The sequence below is a fragment of the Chironomus tepperi genome, unplaced genomic scaffold, assembly GCF_022539635.2.
Source record: "Chironomus tepperi strain 1889 unplaced genomic scaffold, CSIRO-AGI_Ctep_v1 contig_223, whole genome shotgun sequence".
Lineage (NCBI taxonomy): Eukaryota > Metazoa > Arthropoda > Insecta > Diptera > Chironomidae > Chironomus > Chironomus tepperi.
This window is the reverse complement of record NW_027226345.1, coordinates 2,325,480-2,350,511: the sequence shown is the minus strand read 5'-3', so window position 1 is coordinate 2,350,511 and position 25,032 is coordinate 2,325,480. Positions and strand designations below refer to the sequence as shown.

Below are 25,032 nucleotides of genomic sequence, written 5' to 3'. Positions count from 1 at the left end.
TGATTTACAATGTAAAAAATGTATATCATTTGACTAAGCAGCTACAAATTCCCTCTTGTGATTCCAATTGAAAAATTCCAAATGACTTCCTATAAAGCATATTCACGAAAAAAATTTGATGCGAATAATATTCATAATCGTACTCTTGGTATTTACATTTATCCCGCTTAATTTTGTTTCGAAATGAATGGAGTTGAAAATCCAATGACACGTGTGTGCTGATTTTATTCTGGGATGAATAATTTTACTGCTGAAAAATTTTATGAATTTTCAAGTTTTGAGGCTTATTTTTTCAATTTAAAAATTATGGAAATATTTGCTCCGTTTCAACAAATTCTTTCAAGCTTCTACACGTGCTTCATATTTCCATATATAGAACTAAGCACATCACTTGCTAAGAAAATTCAATAAAAGACATGCTCCTGATGTGGTTCTAAGAACTTCTTTTTCCCCCCAATCAATCAAGATCATTGAGTAAATTTAAGCTCGTACATGAAATGAGTAAGCATTAGAGGCAATAGATCAATATTAATTAAAATTACATTTCGATATTCATACGCAACACCTGAAGAGAAAATAAAATTGATGTGTGTGCTTCAAGGAAAATGATACATTCTGTTGCTATTTATTTAAAAGAATATGGCAACATAATGTAATGGAAATAGAGAAATACAAGGGATTAACATTATTGAAACTAGGTTCAAAACTTTTTCTTTTAGACATCCTGGCTGCTAGATGGCAAAATGTCACGTGAACGGCCAAAAAACTAATGGAAAGAAGATGTAAGTCGAGATAGTATCACATTTGAAATCTAAAATTGACAAGCAAAAGCCAGCGATAGAGCTGGTTTTAGGCGACATCTGAGGAAGGTCATGGATCACAGTTGATCTTTACAGCCAGTGAAGTAAGTAGGTAAGTACATCATGGCTGTCATTTGGTTGACAACACCGTGTTGTTCACTTTCAGGTCCTTTGACAGCTGACCCTAATAGGGACGTAGCCAGAAATTCAAACAATCAAATCTTGGACACCTAAACTTCAAATACTTACTTACTTACTTGGCTGGGGCACACGAGGGCCCATTGCCGCGCGTAAAGAATGAAGAAACTTCAAGTTAGGGGTTAAAATTTGGACCAGATGAATTATTTTATCAAGGCAACGGCACGACACTGCCATGACATTCTTCACTACCAGACTTAATATTTGCATCAAACTTTAGTTCTTTTAAATCACTTCATTAATTTGAATCCTAACTGAACCGTTTTGGAACCGACAAGAACGCAGCTGTCGTGGAGTTATTAGAGAGTTGACCAATCGATCCTAACGACTTAGTTTCAACACCAGGGAGAGTTTAGTTGAATTGTGGTGCATTTATTCAGGTTTAACCACATCAACTCGGTGATTCGGTGATTCGGTCTTTGAGTGATTCGTGACGCACATATTGTGGTTAAGCATATTCTTTACCAGAATCTTCTTCCTCAATATTTGAATTAAAGATATTACAGAGGTACATAAAAAGAACCATATCATGCACAATGACACATATCCTCCCCTTGATCCTCAATCATTCCATTCACATTCATTACAATTCAAAAAGTATGCCAATGATTGATGACTAGTTTCATCATCATCCACACCTTCCCAGAGCCTCTTTTTTATTTCTTATCCTATCCTGTGCGTGTGTGCAGAAATTCTCATTGTTTCTTATTGTTTCCATTACCTCATCTTATTCTCATTTGTTTTATTTCCATTTTTAAGAACTCTGTTTTGTTATAAGTAGGATGTATGCAGATAACAATAAAGAGAATAGACTCCGGAAATGGAAACGGCAGCAGCAGCAGCAAGCAAGCAGCTCACAAATTTTCAAACCAATTTACTTCTAAGAAAAGATTTATTCAACATTTTAAATATTATTATGTCTGGTGCCTGTAAATTGTATATTCTCATTACGCTTTTATTGCTGCTGCTACTTCCCATTCCCATCTTCATTCTCGCTTTTATTGTAAAAGGCACAAATGGGATGGAAGAAGAAAATTTTTCTATGCCAATACACAGGAAAGAAAAAAAAATTAATTTTTCACATGTGTGTCGGATTTCTGTATAAATTTAAGATTATGGAGTGAATTTATTGGAACTTTATGGGGTCGAATCTAGGATGAAAATGGAGAAAATTTATTTGACATATTTAATCGTAAATTGAATGGCAGCTCTTTTGATATAAAGTCAATACAAATTTATTTCAAATTTAGTGTGGGAAAAATGTTGATTTTTGAAAGGAATTTGATTTGTTTTGGGGTTTATGGTTGGTTGTGGAGAGTAAGGTGACTAGGATGGACCTAAATTTTTTGGCCAAAATTTTTAGGCTAAATTAGGCTAAATTTTTGGGCTAAAATTTAGATAAAATTCAATCATTTTTCTCCCAATTGTGGACCAGAAGAATGTTTTAACTTGTACAGCATTCACTACACCAGCAAGTAGGGCTTCGAGCCCTGGAATTGAATTGTTTGTAATTCCGAGATCTAAATCGAGATTCAGGACATTGTAATTTTGGGATTGAAACCACTACCTGGGAATATAAACTGTGAAATCGGATAGCTTAGAGATGCTGCTGATCAATCGTCAGTATCCGATTAAGTTAGCAACCTTGGTCATCATGGTTCAAGAAACTTGAACTTGACAAGCCGCTCAATCAAAATTAACAAGTTTAAGATAATAAAAAAATTGGAAAAATTGGCAATTGGAAGGCGAAATCCGGCGATAGAACCAGCTTTAGCCAACATTTGTGGGAGACCATGGATCACGATTGTTCTGTATGGTCAGCGAAGTCAAGATAATAAAAATAATAGTTTAGAGACCGAGACTAGAACCAAGACTCAGGGTAGCAATTTGCCCTTTATTGAAGCGGCTTTAGCAATTTATCTTGAAAAACAGCCTAGCAGGATGACTTTCAGACCACCCCCATCAACTTCCAAGACCACAAGGCATTACAATACCAAGAAGTCTTTGTCTTGGTAAACAAAATCCTCAGCAACATAATTCAAATTACATTGAAATTTTGCTCAAAGCTCAATATGATACAAACAGCTGCCATTGTCTCTCTAAAAATTTGACTTTTTCAACATCATTTTATTATTCATCAAAATTTAGAAAAATCACAGAACATCAGATTATTGCCCGAAACAATTGTTTTTCTCAAAAATTTCGTAAACAGTCTCAAACTCACAGTCAAAACTTCTCTTAGAAATTTTAGCAAGCAAAAGAACTTCTTGAGAATATTACTGATTCAATTTGTTAAGCTAACAAAGCGAGAAATTTTTTCCCCACAGTGTAAAAACATTAAACATCAAAAAGTAACGAAAATTACAATGAATAAAAATATATATATAAAGGAATTCCATTCAAGTAAAATGAATAAAAGAACGACAATAAGCAAATGAGCTGATGGAATGAGAATTAATTTTTGATGAGGTAATGTTGCTGGGTTGGGGACATTTTGGGTGAATGTCGGGGAAGCACCATGTGGGTGAAGCACTTACTTATTTAACTGGGTATACAGATCAATTGTAATCCATTACTTCACTTAGATGACGCCAGATCTAAGTCAGATCACAGGCTTTCTTATCAAGTACAAGTGCAGCACTTGGTATGCGCAATTGGCAAAGGGCAGCCAACGATAGATCCAGTTTTAGACGTCAACTGAGAGCAACCATGGATCGCAACTTATCTATATGGCCAGCGAACTAAGTAAGTTATTATCAAGTGTAATACTGGCTCTATTGGAGAAGCACTAGTGAGGCTAAAGGTAAGGGTAAGGTCTACATGGCTACATGGTAGAGTTTTTGAGGAAAACAGTACAAAATTCAAATTTCCAAAAATTCTACGGTACTGGTACAATGCACCATCGATGTATCATTAATTTGGTAAAGGCATACAACTTTGCCATACCAGCTGCAGGAATCCTCACTCGTTAAACTATCAATTACCATGAAACGCATATAAACGCGCAGCTATTGACCTTAAGGTCTGAACAGTTAATGATACCAGGTGCATCATTTTATCTCAACAGTGGTTTACCTAAACTGTTTCAAAACAGTACCGACGAAATCGACCTAGAAGTTAGACGTTAAAAATGCGCTTTAAAACTATGCACTTTGTCAGCTTTCTAACTTGATTCTCTCTTTTTCGTGCTTTTGTTTCGCCACCAGCAAGACAATAAGAACAAAAAAAAAATTTCTCATCTCAAAAATAAAATTTTTAAATTTTTTTCTTTAACTTCAAAATATTCACAAAAGTATTTAATTAAAGTATCATTGCCGTCATCTTATGGTTGAGAGTTCTTCAACACTTTTCGTTTTTTAGAGTATTTAAAGTCACTTGAGGAGAAAGAAAACTTTAATGAGACAAGATTTTTGAGTCGTACCTTAAGTGCCTCTTTAAAATATGTCTCAAATTCCTTCCTTCATTCAGGCTTCTTACTCCTTTTTGTAGATGCGAAACATTCAAATGAAAAATTGGATGTTGTGGATAAATTTATGGGAATTTAATATGATGAAAATGGAAATTTTTTGTGATAAGATAAAAAATATTGTTTATTAAAATTTTATTTACTTTTTCGTGATGTTATTTATTTATTTTTTGGATGCGGGTCATGAAATATTCTTAGTTTGCATCATGAATATTAATTAATGAAATTTACGTTTATGCTTATCGCTGTTGGTGTTTTTACCTTAAAATGAAATTATTGATAAATTTTGAACATAAATTTAATAAAATTATAGGGATTTTTCTTATTTTTTAAAGTAAAAAAAAATAATTTTTTTAAAGTAAATTAAGATTTGAATTGAAATTTAATAAAATAAGATGAATTTTTTAAATAAACTTAAGATTTAATAATTTAAAAACTGTCCAAAAATAAAAATTAGAAAAAAATTTAAAAAAATATACAATTTTCATTTTAAAAAAGTTTAAAATTTCAACTTTTTAAAAAATTTAGAATTTCAATTTCTATAGAAATTGAATTGGAAAATTTCAGTTTTTAAAGAGTTTAAATTGCAGTTTTTAAAAAATTGAAAAATTTAAATTTTTAAAAAATTTAAAATTTCAATTTTTAAAGAATTTAAAATTTCAACTATTAAAGAATTAAAAATTTCAACTTTTAAAGAATTTAAAATTTCAATTTTTAAAGAATTTAAAATTTCAACTATTAAAAAATTTAAAATTTAAACTTTTAAAGAATTTAAAATTTCAATTTTTAAAGAATTTAAAATTTCAACTATTAAAAAATTTAAAATTTGAACTTTTAAAGAATTTAAAATTTAAATTTTTAAAGAATTTAAAATTTCAACTATTAAAGAATTAAAAATTTCAACTTTTAAAGAATTTAAAATTTCAATTTTTAAAGAATTTAAAATTTCAACTATTAAAAAATTTAAAATTTAAACTTTTAAAGAATTTAAAATTTCAATTTTTAAAGAATTTAAAATTTCAACTATTAAAAAATTTAAAATTTCAACTTTTAAAGAATTTAAAATTTCAACTTTTAAAGAATTTAAAATTTCAACTTTTAAAGAATTTAAAATTTAAACTTTTAAAGAATTTAAAATTTCAATTTTTAACAAATTTAAAATTTCTAATTTTTTATAAATTTTGCTTTCTTAAAATGTTTAAAAGATTCAAATTTGAATTTTTGAATGAAAATTTCAAAATTCTAATTTCCATCAATGAAAATTGCTCTTTTTCAAATAAAACTTGACAAATTTCATTTCAATTGACTTCACTAATGACTTTTTACGATAAATTCAATTAAATACTTGTAATTATCAAACGATACAAAACATTTGCTGAAAAACAGAAAAAAAAATGTTTTGCAATAAGTTAAATCATTTACTAATTACTTGATAATTATTACAAATTAATGTAGAATTATTGAATTTTAATTGCAAAATTAATTTACTTTAATCTGCAGTAATGAGAATTTATCGAAAAAAAAAATCTGTTCAACAACTTTGTTGTTCGTGATAAAATGTGTATTTTTGTATTTCAATGGGCTTTTTTTAATGACAAATTGCTGTGGTACAAAATATGTTTAATAGACAATTTGAGTTGAAAAGTTAATAATTTATTATTTGGTTGATTTCATTGTTTCAGCAGTTTGTATCAGATTTTGAAGTGGAGTCGGATTTTGTGTCGAAAAGTCGTGTCTCCTAACAGGCAAAGAGCATGCTTTCATGTTTCAGAATGACCATTACTGTACCTAACAGTGGTCTATTTGTCTATTAAGAATCAGGATGACTCGACTTTGTGTAAAATTTGAATAAAATACGACTCGACTTCGAGCTTTGGCTTGCACTGGATTTAAAAGCCATGATTAGAAATTATGTGTACAGTTCCTTGATTTTATGTGTTGATAAGGTTGCTAAAGTTCTCAATAGCCTGAACTAGCAGAAGTTAACGAAGGATAGAGCTGTCTTTAGACGTTCTATAAACTCAGCAATGGGTCCACCGTGCACCCCAGCCAAGGAAGTAAGCAATTAAGTAAAAAAAGAGGAAAATGCTCAAATTCAAAAGCTTCTCGGAAGACATATGTCGTAGGATACTCGAGTATACGACTCTAGACCAACAAGACTCTTGCCAGATTCAATAAGATCTGATCGCAAACCGGAGGTAAGTCGACCCGAGGTCAGATTTTCAACAATTTTTTCACAGTTTAATTTTCGCGAATGTTTTTGGTTTATTGAAAATTTTGACGTTACCACTGATCTCTATGATTATTAATTTCTTTTAAATTTCCACACAAAATTGAAATTAAACCAAAATACAAAAACCTCCCAAATGCGCCTAAAATATAATCCCTTACAATAATCCCCAAACAATGTAAAACAAAACAGCAAACAAGTTCCAAAATTTCATTTTAAATTGCTACCCAAAAAAATCCAATCGAAAAATAATTTACAAAATTGTATTCAATTACCACCTAAATGAGACCAATTTGAATTATTTTTTTGCTATCAATTAAGGATCATAATTAATTTCCGAAAATCAATTTATGCGTTTTTTGTGATAATTTATGTATGAAATCAGAGTGTGGCTTTCTCAAAATCGACCGTTGAAAATTTCAAAAAAAAAAAAAAAAAATCCGTAATATTCAAAATTTTTTTGACCGTTACTATTTCAAAATAAGTTGGTTTTGAATTGTTCGAATTTTTCGAAAATCTAATGTCGAAAAACTCGAATTTGAGAAGGCCACACTCTGCATGAAAAATATTGAGAATCGATTCCAAAAAATGAGACAAAATTTTCAAATGATTTTTATCAATTTATCAATAAATAATAGACGAAAGGCACAAAAAGGAAGGTGGAAAATAATGAAAAAGTTTTTTCATTGAAACAAAAGGAATTAAGTCGAAGATGCTTGAAAATTGATAATAATTGGGTTATTGAAGGATCACTTTTGTGCTTGAATAATTTTTCAACGTTGAAATTGATACCAGCACAAACTTGAGACACTGAAAATTCATTGAAACTGAACAGTGATTTATTCATTGCTATTTCCATCTCACTCACTACGTTTTGTTGTTAAAGAAGTTTTTTTTCTTTTTTTTTCGTTCCAATGGAAATGAGATCTCTTATGAGAAAGTAAACAACTTAAATAAAGAGGAAATTTTAGTTTCTTTTTACTTTTTTTTATTCAATGTTAGTTGTGAGATGAAATTCTTCTTCTTCCTTTTTTATTAGTTTTATATGTTTAACTAGAATATGAAAAAAAAAGTTTTGCTTATATTGGATGGGTTGAATTTGAGAAGAACATGCAGCATTTAGTGTCAGTTTCTTCTTCTTTTTCAGATTGTTCAAATTATGTTCGAAAAATAGAAATACTAATTTACAGTATGAGAAACTTCATCTGTGACGTCAAACTGTTTAGAGTTGCTGTGGACAATCTGTGTGTCATGGGACAGAATGAGTTGCCCAAAACTTGTTTAAAATGCAGAATCTTAAAGCAAAATCTAAGAATTTAGGTACAATTTAGAACCTATAAGTGTAAACTTATAGCAATAAGCCTTCTAGGCGCCACAAAGAACTTATAGGGATAATTTGGGAATAATCAAATCAATAAAGTTTCACACGGACTAATTTTGAACATTATCTCCAAAAATGCAAATAATTGGATTTTATAATTTTTATGTCTGTTCAACCCCTCTTTAGCAACATCACTATATTCGCTTATAATCAGTTTGCTTCCATCCACCAACTTTTGATGCCAATATTTTAAGGTTCGGTTATGGATTTTCTGCAATTTAGTCGTGTTTTTTTTTTAAATTATTTTATTCATTCTTCCTCTTAAATCAAATGACAACGTTACATACAAGAACTCTTAAAGCGCTACGATTTTAAACTTAACAATAATTCTTAAATCTATATTATGGACATATAAGCTTAAGTGTTCAGCACATGCAGTGGTTGCCTGCAGTTTTGGGTTTTACCTTAAAATTCAAAGCTGTATGCCTGCGTTTTTTGTCCGCAGATTTGAAATTTTGATGTTTTGGACGAACTCTACAAAGTTTACTATATCTAAAGTTAAGGATCATATAATGTTAGGCTTCGTTCTTAACTGTAACTGCTGGAGCTGACAACAGCTGGAAATTAGCTTGCTATTGACTAGTTATAGCATTTTTTCATTAGAGAATTATAAGGTGCAGCTTGGGTACAGCATAAATCTGCATGCTAGCTCATCCAAAACACAGAAAATGCAGGTCTGCAGTTCTTAACCAAACCCTATGTAATATTCAATTTGATAGAAAATAGAAACAATTCTATGAACTCTCACCGCCCCCAATTAAAAAATTCTTAAACATTTAATATGACACTGGACAACAGCTATGAACTTCCCCTAAAATCATTGAGCTTTCATGATGTAAAAAAATATTGAATAAAGTTGCAGCAAAATGCAACATGTTGAACATGAAATGTAATTTATCAACTTATAGAAAAACTTTTATTATTTTTATTTTTTCTGCTTCAATTTCCATCTCTTCTTTTTTTTCTATATTGCGATATTATTATTGACATTATTATTGTCATTTTGCGGAAGTGGAGTCTGTGACATGCTCGAGAGGGATGACAATTTCCCCTCAGTTCATGTTTAAAACTATAATTTTATTTCAAGAAGCACTCAAGTGGAATTTCAGTTCAGTTTTTTTCCTTTTTGTTGCGAATCTTTCTTTCAATTTTAAGAGATGAAGAAATTTATATCAGCAATTTGTGTCTCTTTTCATATGCATTGTTGCATCAAATTGCGCAGTACTGGTGATTGTCGAGGGATTGGGAAATGCATGCTTGAATATTCATTATTAATATTTTGTTGGATTTTCTGAATTTTTGAGCTTTTTAATGTGGATGAACTTGTCTTTTGATGCTCTTAAAGTTTGATGCTCTAAGATGAGAATTGGATGAGGATTTTTGCAATTTTTATGAATTTTTGAGAGAATTTCATGAATTTTTGAATTTTTTTCAATATTGAATTCATGAAATTTTCCAAAAAATTCTACCTTAAAATTCCTTAAATCTCCTCAAAATCCCAAACTTCCATTCATAACATTTTGTCATCCTACAAGCTCTCATATCACAACAATTGAGCTTGGTTAGCAGAAATCTTACCATCATTTCAATTCTCAACAGTGTGGCTTTATTGAAGTAAGAAAATCAACGTCATATTTATTGAAAAGAATAAAGCAAAATGATGATATAAACAAATATTTTCTCAAGCATATAATAAAGCAGCTATGAGAACTTATAAAGTTATGATGAAAATGTACAGGGGAGCCCTCAAGTGCTTATTTTGATGATGACATGAAATTTTGTTAGTTATTTAATATTAATGCAGTTTGTAAATATTTTTGTTGTGGATTATTACCTCGTTTTTTTTGAAATTATTTTGTGGTATTTGATATAATAGAACATTGACAACCTGAGTCCTTTTTTTTGGAAATGCCATGAATCGCACGTCTTGTGCGGCTTCAGCCGAGGGTTACCACCAAGGTGTACTGAGAAGAGTAAAATTGTGGAAGGCACTTCTATAATAAAGTGACTATCAGTATTAAGGTTAATGATGCAAATGGAAGGGTTGGGGATTCAAATTCAGTCAAAGAACATAACCAGAGATTTGAAGAACTTCAATATAAGATTTCTAAAGTCAGAGATGTCCTAAATCTAATAAACAACCCTAACAGGCAAAGAGCATGGTCTTCAGGTACAGAAAAACCACTAAGGTACCTAAAAGCTGTCTCATCTAACAAGCAGTAAGGGCAAATAGCTAAAAATTACAGCAACTCCCAATCTCAGATCAACCTTGAACTTGTAATGAAAATTCTTAATAATTTTCAAAATGAAGGAATTTTGGGAATGTAAAGGATCTCATTTAACCCAATTGGATACAGTCCAAATGGACGTTTTGCTATCCCCAACTTAATATGCTATAATATATCAATGCAACGTATCTAACCACAATTTGTGTGTCGCGAATCACACAAACCGTGTGACTAGAACAGCGAAAAAGCACCCCGAATCCAACTAGACTATTCCTGAGATCGAACCAGGGACCTTTGAGTCAAAATTTCCTAACAAACTTGATCATTGGCGCTTTTTGCTGCTTTCAAATGGATACATATTTTAAAAAATTATTTGCAAAATTTCAAGAAGAAACTTGCCTTAGCTACCCCTAGCTGCAGACCTGAATATCTTCAACATATTCAAAAAACACCTACAAACACACACACAAACATACTAAATATTCTTCATCCTTTCCGACTCTTCTTCCTTTTAAAAACTAGTCAATAACAAAAACATTTCTTTATGCTATCTAAAAACGGAAGGAAGAGAAGAAAAACACTTTTGATGCTTTTATGCTTTAGAAATGAAAAATATAGAAAAAATGAATTGCATCTTTTTGTAGTTCTTGAAGATTTTCTTCCTTTCTTATATTCAAGTAGAAATAAATTGACATATTTATTGACATAATTAAATTATTCTTGACATGAAATGAAATGTTTTGAAGCTCTTCACAGTCATGAAATAAAGTTTTATTAACAGAATGTATTGCTACTTAAATTGACATGCTTGATATGTGCATGAGGATGTGTGACTGGTTTGTGATGTTTTATTGGTGGTTTTGGGTGAGTTGGAAATTTCATGTGGGTTGGTTTTGTGGCATTTGCAGCAAGGTGCTTAGTTTGCTTTATTAGCAGATGGATTGAACTTATTACAACAACAACTCAACTCAACGACGGTCAACTAAAGTCTCAAAAGGCATTCATTTGAGTTTAAATTAATATTAGGCATAAAAATCGATTGTGTTTCAAGATCTTCTCTAAATGAAGGCCCTGAAATAATATTACACGATTTTCAGGTCCAATGGGTGATATGCAGGATGCGAGAAAGGACCGGGATGCAAAATTCCTACTTTGAAGGCACTCAATAAGCTTGATGACCCTTAAATTTGGGAGTTTAGTCCACTATGGAGTGTAAGCCGTTACAGAATCTCAAAAAACATCAAAAAACTGCCAAACCCCCAAAAATGATCTCCAAAACCATCTTAAAATCCACCAAAATTCACCAAAAATTTCTTCTTATTTAACAAAAAAGAAAAATAATTTTCCATTTTCACAACTGCAGTTTTATGAAGTTTTAACACAATACAAATTCCTTATCACCATCTGCATCTCCATCTCCCTCAATTCCATAATTTTCTCCACTTTAAAATGATAACAAAAAGAAAGAAAATTCCTTCGTATTAACTTATCAACCCTTGAAAATCTTTTTCCACTTGTAACAAAGCTGAAAAGTTTTGTTGTGGTGGATTCGATGAAAAGGACAGAAAAATAAAAAAAATATTGTTAAAATAGCAAATTTCATAATATGAGGATATTTGTACGAGAGAACAAAAAATAGCTATCTTGATTGCTGTAATAATGCTAGTTGATGATAAGTAAGTTTTTTTGGGGTGGCTAAGGATGTTTAGAGAGTGAATGGAGGAACTGTGTTTATTGGGGAATTAAAGGATGTCGGTAAGAGAATCAATTCAATAGAAGGATGTCTGAATTGCACAGTTGGTTGATTGGTCCAAATTGCGGGACCCGAGGGTGTGACACCATGCTAGATGCCGGATTTAAATCGAATTCGACACTTAGCCATAGTCAGATCGGTCTGGAATTGGATTTTTGATTGATTAACCGAATTGTGCGGTTCGGAGCAATTCAAAGCTTGGAATTCTTTAGTTTTTATATTAAGGACGCTAAATTGTATGCAAATCCACAATTTATCAATACAAAAAATCCAAAAAATGCAAAAATTCATCAAAACACTCCAAAAAACCTTCAAATCTTCTTCTCAACACCAACTCATTGTGTCTGCAACCTACTGCTGATGCCACTACTGTCTCATGGAAATTTTTTCTGGTTATCTTCTTTATCATTTCTGTCCTTTTTTGTCCCCAGCCCACGCACATCTCAAGTTGCGAAAAAAATAAAATTATTCGCAAGAAGGCACGAGAAGAGGAAAGAAAAAAAATTTGTGAATGATAACTTTTTATATTATTTTTCGATTTGCTGTGCTGTCATATAAAAAAGTAAAATATATTTTTATTTAAATTTCTTATTTTTCCCTTTTTGTTTTTATTATTTTTCACATTAATAAATTTTCGGGATTATGGAGAATGAAAAGTTTTTTTTATTTTCAAGAGCAAGGAGCCCCTTTCATCCTTGCAAGGAAAAAAAGGGGAGATGAAAATAAAGAAAAAGTGATGCGGAAGGAAATTGAAGACATGATAAAAATTATTTAAAGATTATTTGGTAAAATAGTTTTTGACATTTTTTTTAGAAATTTTTAAAGATTCTTTTTAGAAAATCTTAAAATTAGGGGAAATATTGAGTACAAAATTAGATTTAAAGACATCTTTCGAGAGACTCTAAATGCGGCAAAGCCGTCTTGTGCCTTTGAAAAGGAAGTAACCAAGAAGAATACAGAATTTAAAGCATAGCTAACTGTATTTGGAATACAAATGATGTTAAAATGGCTCAAAATCTGGCCCAAGACCGATATGACACTAGACTAAGACCTGATTTGATCGAATCGGAGCTGAACCAAAAGTTATGCTTTATTTTTAGCCATTCCTAGTAAGTAAGTTAGTAGTAATCTTTGTTTACCATAAAGGTATTTTGATTTACAAGTACAATTGAATTTATGGACACATTGATATGAAGGATCAAGTTAACAATTTTCCAAGTCAAGATATCGAATAAATGGATTCGAATCTACGACTTTCGAGTTACCATACCAAATTTTACCCAAGCGCCTTACTTATTTGACCAGCAAGGCACTTAACTGCTTTTCTTCACTGTGTCACTTTCCGGATCAAAACCGGTTCCAAATCTAATCTTAAAATAAAGCAAAATGAGGAACTTTTTGCAAAAGGGGGGGGAAGGTGAAGAATAGACCTCCTGAATGCCTATTTTAAAAAATCAATTTCAAGTTAATCTACAGCAATATTTTTTCCACCCAAATACCCCCCCTTATTACTTATTTTTGTATTTTTAATTAAATTCATTTTAATTGAAACAAAAAAATAATGAAAATTGAATTCAATGACGAACTTTTTCTCTGAACAATTCGCACATTTTTTGTATTTTTAATTTCCTCTCTTTTTCAATCAATCAAATTAAAATTCTCACCGAAAATAGGCACTGAAAAATAAAAATCAATAGATTATATTTATAAAATATTTCATACGGTATATGTAGTGACAATTCATTCGATGAATGAACAATTTATATTTTTTGGATATTTTATTATTTTTTTCCTCAACTCCCGTCTGATGATTATTTTCGACACATACGATAGTCAAATTTTGAAATACAAAAGTTTTTTCATCAATATTTATTGAATAAAAGCTTTTGATTTTGAGGATTTTAATTGGCACAGAGACATATTCATTTCAGTTATGGAATTATTGTCTGTTGATGATAATAGAGTATTATGCTATTACTGTATTTAATTGATGAAAATTGACAGAATCAGGTCGAATGTCTTTTTCAATGCAAAACATTTTGTTTGAAAGATTTTTTCATGCAAAAATCGAATCGATAAAATTCGACCCTCAAGCTAAATTTATTCTTTCCACATTTCTTCTTAAACTTTTGCTTTATCTTTAAATTCGTTGAACTCGAAATAAAAAACCTTGGAATTTTTTTTATCCACCTTTAGGGATGTGCAGATATTGAGTAACATACCAACAGCTGTTATTCTATAGCAGTGGTGGGCATACTGATGTTTCTAAGGATAAGATGTGTTGTGACATAAAGAAAGGTTGCCTATGAATGAGCTTTGGTGTTTAATTGAGTGATTGGAGAGGTGAGTGTTTGACTTTGATTAAGTGTTAAGTATTGATGATGTAGAATTAAGAATGTAATTTTTCAAATTCAAAATTAGAGTAGATCAAGACATTTTTGGTTATTTTTTCAATATTCTCAGAGATCAAAGTTGATTTTGGTTTTGAATGAAATTGAGTCGACTTGAGTCTATATTTCCTTAAAAAATCCGAATCGACTTCGAGCTATGAATATTCCAATTGTGAAATGATATTGTAACTATTAATTTTAATTTAACTATTTTAGGCTTGGTTATTTAGTAGTTGAAGTGTCTAAACTTGAGGCTTAAAATGGTCAAAACTTAGTAATTATTGAATTCAAAATGACAATATTCAAAATATCAGTAGATTTGAGTCCCTAACCCTAACGATTCTTCCACAGAGGCACCTAACTGCTAATATATGCAACTATCAATTCAACCCATCAAATGCACACAGAAAGTCAACCTTACCCTGTTCTGAAAAAAAAAATCTTCAATTTTTTGGTATATTTCAACAAAAAAACCAAAAATCCCCTAAATATTTGCATTCTTTACAAAAAATTCCACCACTTCCTTCCTAATTCACTGTAATCTATATGACCCTTTCCCCTTGTAATCCATCAATCCATAATCCATCACACAACACCCCAACAACCCCCATTCATGAAAAACTTTAAAATTTACCCTCATATAAAACCATCTTAAATTTTATTTCCAGTTTATCTTTCGCTATTTTCTTCATACTTTTAAAGATTAAAAAAAAATTAATCAGACATCCAGAAGATGTAAGAATATCGGAAAAAAAAGTTGGTGAAAAAATTATAAAAAATTTCTTTCAACATCAAATTAATTTTTTGTTCACATAAAAAAAAATGAATGCGAAAATGATGTAGGAGCTGGATGGAAAGTAAAAGGAAAATAATGAAAACCATGTTACATCTCATCATAATATTACATCCAACGAGTGAGTGTATGTACGGTTGGAATTTTTTTCATGAAAAATTCATGGATAAAGCGAAAAAAAAATTTTTTTCTCTTTTTTGCTTCATCGTTTATGATAAATTTTCTCATTGCTGGTTGTTTTTTTTGTTGGAGTCTCGGGTGAAAAAGTAGACAAAAAATGAGTCTTTATATATTGGGCTCACTTTTTTATTTTGCATAACTTTTGAATGGGGAGCTGGCGAAAGGCGGATAAGCTTAATAAATTGGGAATTTTATTTGAATTTTTAAGTCAGTAAATCTTTGATGGTTTTGACTTTTAAGTTTTTATCTTTAATTCTCTCAATTAGGGGTCGTTTTCTCCCCTTACTTCCTCCTTGTTACACGAACATAATAAAAGCGAACCTAATAAGTGAACGGCCCCTAACTAACTTTCTTCGCTGGCCATACAGATCAATTGTGATCCATGACCTCCCTCAGATGCCGCCTAAAACTAGCTCTATCGTCGGTTACCAGTATTTTCTCAATTATTCCTAATAAATTGCTTAATCAGAATAGAACAAATCAGTTAATCGATCCTAAATCCGGAACCAGGCGGTTCTGACTCTTTGATGGTTCCAGATTTAAGCCAATTTTGCAAGAAGTCAGAGTTACTCAGACCTGGGGCTAGATTTTGAACGATTAACCGTTTAGTGCTTATAGGGAGACATATGGTTTGACCCCTAAACTCTCCTCCCTCCCTGAATATGCCCCTAATTAGAGCCACTCTGACTTTAGGATGGATTTTGATCAATTAACTGATTTTTGTTACTAGAGTGACCTATGGTTTGACCAGCAAACCCTCTTCTCTTCTGAAATAGGCCCCTGATCATGAAATAGACAGTTTTTGCAATTTTTGTCACTTTTACTTTATATTCCCTAAATTGTGTCATCTCATGCAAATCTTCAACACTTCCTCCCTTTGTTCCAACACTGCTCATCCTCTTTTCACCTTAAACCATCCAAAATTAAATCCCCTCAATTTTTCATCACTTCCCTTCACATCCAATTCTCTTCCAAAGAAACCCGATAAACTAAACTTCTCCGTCTTATCTCAATACACACTTATATCCTTATGAATATCCATATAATAAAAGGCACTTTTAAATAAATAAAGTGAACTCTTAAAGCACATTTCCTAGGTCATGTGTGAGAATAAGGAAGGTGGGTTGAGAATGAAGTGCCATAAATTTTAGCTGCTTTCATCCACATACATATATAGAGATTTTTATATATGAATTTGATAAATAATAGGTCATGAAGATGATTGATGTGTGAAACGTAAAAAACATACACGGATGTAAACGAATGGGAAGGTGGCGTACAAAAACGAGTCCTGAATGAATTGAAAATGAAAAAGTGAGGCAAAAGAGCTTGCAGCAACAACATCAGTTGGAGAAGCATAGAAAAAAATAAATTTAAAGATAGATAGCATCGTAAATGGTATTGCTGGCATAGGTGAAACATTTTCTGTTTGAGGTGAATGTGTGAGCAACTTTTTTTATTTAAAATACCGGCAACAGCAGGCAAACACATCATTTTTGTGTACTTTTTTTGTTGTTATAAACAAAAAAGTTTGGTTCGGAAATTGATGGGCTGGAAAATTTAGAGGAAAATTGATCTAAACTTCCAAATTTAGTCGGAATCTAGAAATTTTGAGATAAGATGCTCTGACAGACAATGAGCATAATCGTCTAAATGAACATGAGCATAAGGATACTCAATCAATATAATTGAACATGCTCAATTTTGGGAGAAAAAAACTTATCGACTCCAAATCGACTCCGATTTTGTACGAAAATTTCGACTAAAGTCGAGTGAATTTTATACTTTCTGTGAGTATTTCTAATAGGAATGCTCTTGAGAGCTTGCTCACCTTAAATCTACTGCATGAGCACGTTCGTGAGCGTTTTTTCAATTTAATCTACTCTGTTCTTAAAAGCACGATCATTGCCTGCAATGATGTGTTTCTTATGAACCTAAAATGTACTCTACTCGTCCTCACGTGTTCTAAACAAACTACCATTTGTGAATACAGACATGTACTAACGAAGCATGCTCATAAGTGAACTCAATGCAATGGACTTCCTTTTAAGACTTTTAAGAAAATTAAATTTCCAATTATTTTAACCCATAATCACAAAATTCTCAAAAAGCAATCGAGCACATTCTGTCTCAAGCCGTCCACAAGATGATCCTTTCGCCTAAAGCACTCAACAACTATTTTCCAAGACACATCAGTTCTTCATGAATAATTCAACAATTTCTATTTCAAGTCTCAACAACCTTCCCATCAATGTCTTCTTTTTCAGTCTCCGAATTTTGTAAATTTTCCGAAAAAAATTCTCTGTTTTTCAATATAAAATGGAAAATTTTTGTGCTGAACATTCGCAAAAATGAGAAAAGGATATGAACAGAAATATTCCGTGTAACCAAATGATGAAAAAAAATGTCTTGAATATTTTTTTTTGTTATTAAGTCATAACTTTTAATTGTTATTATACAAAATTACTTTTATTGTTATTATTATTTCAGCTCGTAAACAAGTCAATAATCATAAATAATTTGCTTTATCATTTACTACAAAAAACGGAAAGCTTAAACACTCGAATGATTGGGTTAAGTCATTTTTGTTGATTATTAACAACTGCACAGAAAATATTAAAGATAGTTGGATATAATACAACAAATTAAAATTAAATGGCTATCAAAAATAATGAAAATTTTTAGAAGTGAGAAAATTTTTATCCCAAAAAATGTTTTGTTGATAACTTTCTGTTGTTTTGTTATGGGGTTTAGGAAGTATTTAAGAATATTTTTTGCTGTATTGTTTGATGTCCATAGATAATTGGTGAATAGATAAAAGAACAATCGGAACTAAAATGGGACAAATTTTTGTTGGAAACTGTGTCAAACTTTTTTTGTGCTATTTAAAATTTAAATATTTACGTATTCTAGGGGTGCAATCAGGAGTTGAGGGAAATTCGAATAGCAAAAATGGTTCATTGATCTGGAATCTAGGACCAGGCTAGTGTAAGTCTGACTTGGTGCTGAATTTGATGTAAGATCCAAAATCCGTTCACAAATTGACATGATTCTAGTATGCCGAACTTAAATCGGAATCAGCACATAGTCAGAGTGATATCAGAGCTACTCTTATGATGACGCTATTGTCTTTAGTTTACAAAGAGAGACTGAGAGCCGCATTTCCAGCGCATATGATTTGAAGAAGGACAGATAAAACTGTTTCTACAGCCGAGCTTCAAACCCATGACAGTTTGGTTTGTTTCACAATAATTAGATACCTAAGTACGAAACCATTATGCCACCGATCCATCTCGACTCTTACAGAACCGTCGTAATCGATCAGAAATCTAACACCATGCCGGCCTGTGACCAGAATCACAATTAACCATTTTGTGATTTTCGGCAGATTAGTCAATTCTCATTTAAGCTCCAGATGACTAAAAATTTGAGATATAGTTGAGTATGGCGTAAATAAATTTAATTATTTCCAAAATTCACAAAATGTACATGTTATTATAAAAATTCAACATTTAAACCCAAAATTCTCACCCAAAAAACACACATCTACTTTCTGAACCACACTCGACATCTTCTCGCCAAAATGTATAAATATTTAAAAATGTACATATGAAATGCTTTTATTGTTATTTTGCTGCTCTCATAATTTTTTATATTCCTCTATTTTTTTGTGATTCTGTCATTTTAAACATTGCCAATGCATTGCTCCATGCTTGCCGTTGCTGTGTTAAGCTTTAGAAAATTTATTATTTTGAATTTTGCACCCTCCCTGTCGCTCGACAGGATGAAAATGAATGGAAGAAAAAATTTGTACTGTGTTATGATATCGAAGCATTGAGCATGAGGCACAAAAAAAATAAATGCAAATTTGCTGCCAAAAATAAAAAATTGTCCTGGTGTGTATGTGTAAAGTGTTCCTACAAACTACCTCAAAATACGGTAGGTCACGAAAGGTTTCATTTCATATGCAATTCACAGATGAAAGAAAACATTCACCACAGTCACAAAATTGTGAAATGTGATTATGGCTAATGTCTTGATCCCTACTTTTTTTTTGCTCTTCTTCGTTTCTTTCTTGTGCTATATCTCTTTTTTTGTTGTGTATGCCTACTACATCTTGATTCTACCAAAATCCACAATCGTGTATGTCTGCATTAAGAAAATGACAAAAGAGGAAATTGTGACACGAGAAATCGATATAGAGACAGAATAAGAAAAACATCCTTTTTATGGTATTGTGCTGATGCTGGATTTTTGAGTCAAATGAGGCTGGATTGGGGTAGTTTGTCTCGGGAAATAATTTTGCAAAGTGTTAAGGTTGATAGTTGCGATTTAAATTGTCAAAATGATTTTTTTGTCATTTTTAAATATTTTCTTAAATCTAAGTTATTTTCAGAAGTTTAAATTTTTTCAAAATTTCACTAAAAAAAATTTTAAAAATGTTCATAAAAAGTGTCTAATATAAAAATAGAAAATAAAATGTAAAATTTTAATAAAAAAATTGAATAATATAAGATTTTAAATTTTTTTCAAAAACTGTTCAAAATCAAGAAAAACTTTTGAAAAAGCTAATATTAAATAACAGAATATAATCAAATAAATTCAAAATTATTTAAAAACTTGTCATTTTTTAATTATTGCATTTAGAAATTTTTAAATGTAATATAGAAAACTCTAAAAATTCAAAACAAAATTTAAAAAAAATTGAAAAGAAAATTTGAAAACTCAATTTAAAATTTAAAAAAAAATTGAAAATTCAATTTAAAATTTTGAAAAAATTTAAAATTAAAGAAAGTTTGAAAATTAATTTAAGCTTCAAAATAATTTGAAATTTGAATTTAGAATTTTGAGAATTCAATTAAAATTTTGAAAATTTAATTTCAAATTTTGAAGATTCAATTTAAAATTTGAAAATTTAATTTAAAATTTGAAAATTCAATCAAAAATTTGAAAGTTTGAAATTTGAAACTGGTGAAAATATGATTTAAAATTTGAATTTTCAAAATTTTTGCTCTAAAAATTTTCAAAAAATTAAAAAAAAAATAGAATTGACGGACAAATTTCTATAAAACAAAAATCAATAAATTAACACCTAATAAATTTTAATAATTTCACAATAAAAATTAAAAAATTTTAATGAACCCTTCAACTCCAAATTTAGTCCAATGCCAAAGCAACCAATTATGTCAGAAAAATCCATCTTTCATCCTTATTATATGCCTTCTAGCGACATATTCCTTTCATTGTAACTTCCTCAAAAAAATTTCCTACTTTTTTACAAGTTCTTCCTTTACTTTCATCTTCTTTATTTTCTTTCCTCTCCTTTCCTTTATTCTTCGAATTACAATAAAAGTGGATTGAGCTCTTTTTATGTTCGCATATATATTTTTGTGCTATTGCTGCCGCTGCCGTTGTAATACAAGTATGTATTTTTGTGTGAGAAAAGGCAAAAGCATTGTTGAAGATGTTTGTGAGGCAATTTACACGATGATTCTATTTTTTGTGCTTAGTTGCGATATAAAAAGAGACTTTTTTTTTGCTAGACTTGAGGATTTTGAAGGAATTTCGATGTTTTTGAGATGGTATATTTAGCTACATGTCTCAATGGGAGAGCTTTAGAGGTTGAAAATGTGTTTTTCTGACGGATTACAATTTTGTAAGCTTTAATGCCGTTGTTGTATTTTTATTGTAATTTTCCAGCAATATTAAAATGAATTTAATGAAAATAAATCATATTAAATTGATTTATTGCATTAAAAATTTAAAAGCTTTCATTAAAAAATTAAATATATTTTTAAATTTTTATAAATTTTAATTTTCTTATATTTTTATTTTCTTTAACATTTTATTTATATTGTTGAACTGTTAAAAAATATTTTTTAATTTTTTAAATTCTTAAAAAATCTTTCTTAAATTTTTAAGATCTTTAGAAAATATTTTTTAAATTTATGAAAAATATTTTAAAATTTTAAAATTCTTAGAAAATATTTTTTAAATTTATAAATTCTTAAAAAATGTTTTTTAATTTTTAAATTTTTTAGTTCCTAATAAAGATTTTTTAAACTTTGAAATTCTTGGAAAAAAATTTAAAATTGTTTTGAAACTTTCAAAAATTAATTTTTGAATTTTGTAGATTTTTAATAAAAAATTCTTTAAATCATCAAGTTTTTTTCACAATTTAAATTTAAATATTTTTTTTTTTTCAAATTAAAATTTTTTAATTTAGCATCAAAGAAAACAATTCCCTAAATATCATTTCCACCATAAATTTCACCCCAGAGAACATCTGAATAATTTACAAATTAAAATTTTCCATCACGAACAACAAAAAGACGGACATACGAAAAATCAACAAAGCACATCGCATTGCTGATTCAAGCAAACACAGGAAAAATACGAGTACCTTCAATACTTTTCGTTTCCTTTTCCTGTTCATCTTTGTTTGAACAGAACTAAAGTAGCACAAGTAAAAAAAAGAAGAAATTCATTCATCTTGCGATAAAAAATATTTTTTTTTTCACAGACTCACTGAAAGTCGCCCACATTTGGAGAGCACAAAACATGGAAGAAGTGAAAATAATAAGGCATCTTTAAGAATTGAAAGGAGAAGCAAGAAAAGTAAATAAAAATTTATTTTTCCGGCAATTGGAATTTCTCGCAATGAAGTGGAAACTTTTTTTTGTGTGGACTTTGATTTGTCGGGATGAGTTTGGGATGTCATGAGTGATACTTATTGAGGATTGCTGTAATTTTTGAAGGATTTTCTGGATTTTTGGAGATGTTTTTAAATTTTTGATTCTTTTTCTGAATTTTAGAACTTAAATTAAAGATTTTTGAAGCATTTTTTAAGGATTTCTTAATTTTGAGAGCTTTTTTGAGCATTTTGGAACTTTTTTCAGTTTTTTTCAAATTTTTTCAAATTTTTTTAAGAATTTTTAAATCTTTTCCGACTCATAGAGGGATGCTGTCAACAAAGATAAATTTGCATTTGGTCAACATTTGGTATTAGTAAATAATAGTCAGAAGCAAGCGATAGAATTAGCTTACGAAAACATTTAAGTGAGGTCATGGTTCGCAATTGATCTGAATAATCAGCGAAGTAAATAATTTAAGCTTTTTTTTGGATTTTTAGGGGTTCTTAGGACCGAGAATGTCGTCCTGGATTGGTTGTGTGGATAAGGACGCTAGAATTTTTAATAATTCCCTAATTTGCAGAAGTTATCGAAAGATAGAGCTGTCTACAGACGTTCTTTAAATGCGGTAATGGGCCCCCGTGCGCCTTCGCCAAGGAAGTAAGTAAGTGTCTTACACATAAGCTTATCATCATCTCATGTCCTACAAATCTATTTTTTATTTCATTCTTATTTCATCGCCTTTTTCATCACATCGAGCACTGTTCACTGTTCACTGAATCACAACACTTTTTTTTTTCTTACTTTTATTCTCAATTTTTCAGTGCTAACAATTCGCGTAGAAATATTCTTTTTATTTCCTCCTTCTTCCCTTCTTACTCGTGTGTAAAACCGAAGGAAGCGAGTATTTTTCATCCATTCATTCAGACTCGCAACATACGCACAATTTTCACGTTGTAATGCATGAATAGAAATTGATATAAGAAAAAATTGTAAGAAATTTACGTATGAATAAGCATACAATGACAAGGCACAATAAAAGTAAATGTAGATATAGATGGCAAAATGTGATAAAGGGATATAGATTTTTTTTAAGAAATATCACTTTCACATTTGGATGACAAATCAAATCATTCATTCATGGAATCGAATTAAGGACTCAATATGAATTAGGACATGAAAGGTAATGGAATAGGTAAAAAAAGGGATAATGATGACAATTTATTGGTCGAAAGTTTTGTGGAAATTGGGTTAGGATTAAGTGAATTTGAGAGCTATAGTAGTCATTGTGTGCTATCCTTCATTTTCTATAGAATTATTATTCGTTTTTATGGAATTTTAGTAAAATGCTATGGAGTTCCTGCCTACTGACGGATGTCTTTTGTGTTCGTACTATTTAAATCGCTATTTTCCATTGTATTTGTTTCATTTCCCTTGTATTTATTAAACCTTTGAAATTAACTATAATTTTACAGCTTAGAGTGGTAAAAAAAGCCTAGTCATTTAGAATATTTTAACGATAATGTGAGAATAAGACGACAATAAAGTCTTAAGGTCAGTTTCAAATAAATCAGGCTTGTCAAGTTGGCGTGTAATCGAATTTTCAGACATTTTTAACTTCCACAGCACGTATGACAAAACTAAGGATTCTCAAGACCGAGGCTAATCCTACTCATTATAGAGCAGAGTTATTTTGATAGGCACAAAGGTTCAATGATGTTTATATCTAAAAAATAGCCACATTTTGACATAAATTTCAAAATCTTAACTCTTAACGTGATCAAATTAAACCATAAAACGAGCATTGACCAGCATAGGCAATGCCTTTTTTTGCATATAACATATTTATGCTCCTAATCCAATTCCTTTAAGGGTAAGAATTTTGAGATTAATGTTAAAATTTTGAAAATTAGAGACTTTTAGCTTAAAATTCAAGTTGACATTCTGCCTAGCAAATCAACTCTGGTATAGAGATTTGTCAAGACAGGCTTCAAACAATTCTCGTGATTCTGAGAATGTTTCAAAATTACTCTAGAATAAGGTCTTCTAATCCTTTTTTTGTTAATAGCTATTCCTAAAAATCTATCCGAAATACCCAAAATATTGATACAAAATAACTGCATATTACCCAAAATCACACCCTAAAAGTTACCCTTTACCCAAAATCCCACCCCAGAACCTTCCAAATAGAGTTTTAAATTCTCCAGTTAAATCCAGAAAAGAAAGTCGAGAAAAAATAAATTTTATCCACAAAAGGTGCATAAAATTGTCACAATTGTGTGTTAATAAGAATGGAAAAACCTTACCTGCTTATAATGTGGATGAATTCCTTTCAATTTTGTCGATTAAATTTCAATTTTATATATCTTTGAATTTATTAGATTTTAGAAGGGAGTAAATGGTTGAATTAATCCAATAATAAGTTTATCTCTTTCTTACAAGTAGTAACGATAATGCTGATGATAATTTTTTCAATAGACAGGATTTTTTATAATAAGATTAAAAAATTTTTCTTATTTTTTCTAACACTGAATTAATTTCTCGATTTAATTTAATTAACTTTTTTTTCTTCTTTTTATATTTTTTACTTTAGATTTTTTGAACAGAAAATTTTGAGATTTTCACACAAATTTACACAAACACAGACACTTTTAGACTATAGACATGAATACACCATGAGATGGATTTATTCACTTTTAATTAGATTAATTAATCTCTTTTTTATGAGCACTTCTGTTCGATGAATTTAATTTTAAAAGACTTTTTTGAATATTTTCTTGGAATTTCTTTTTTGAATTTTTATCAGTTGAAACTTTTTTAAAATTTGATTTTTCTTTTAAATTATTTTAGACTTTTTTTATTTTATAAAGATTTTTCTTTTAATTTTTATTTTGTTGAATTTTTCTTTCAATTTTATTGCATCAAATTCAAATTTTTAATGCTTTTATTTTTTAAAATTGTTAACTTTTATTAATTTATTT

At 30.0% G+C, this 25,032-nt stretch overlaps 1 protein-coding gene across 1 annotated transcript in view; it reads right to left on the bottom strand.

The window, feature by feature from the left end:
* Positions 1 to 24,484, bottom strand: part of LOC139091076 (neural-cadherin-like) — a 317,601-nt gene extending 293,117 nt beyond the window's left edge. Inside the window, exon 1 of the mRNA XM_070641014.1 lies at positions 24,358 to 24,484. The gene's annotated coding sequence lies outside the window, so the exon portion shown is untranslated. The remainder of the gene's footprint in view (positions 1 to 24,357) is intronic.
* Between the last annotated feature and the right edge of the window lie 548 nt (positions 24,485 to 25,032).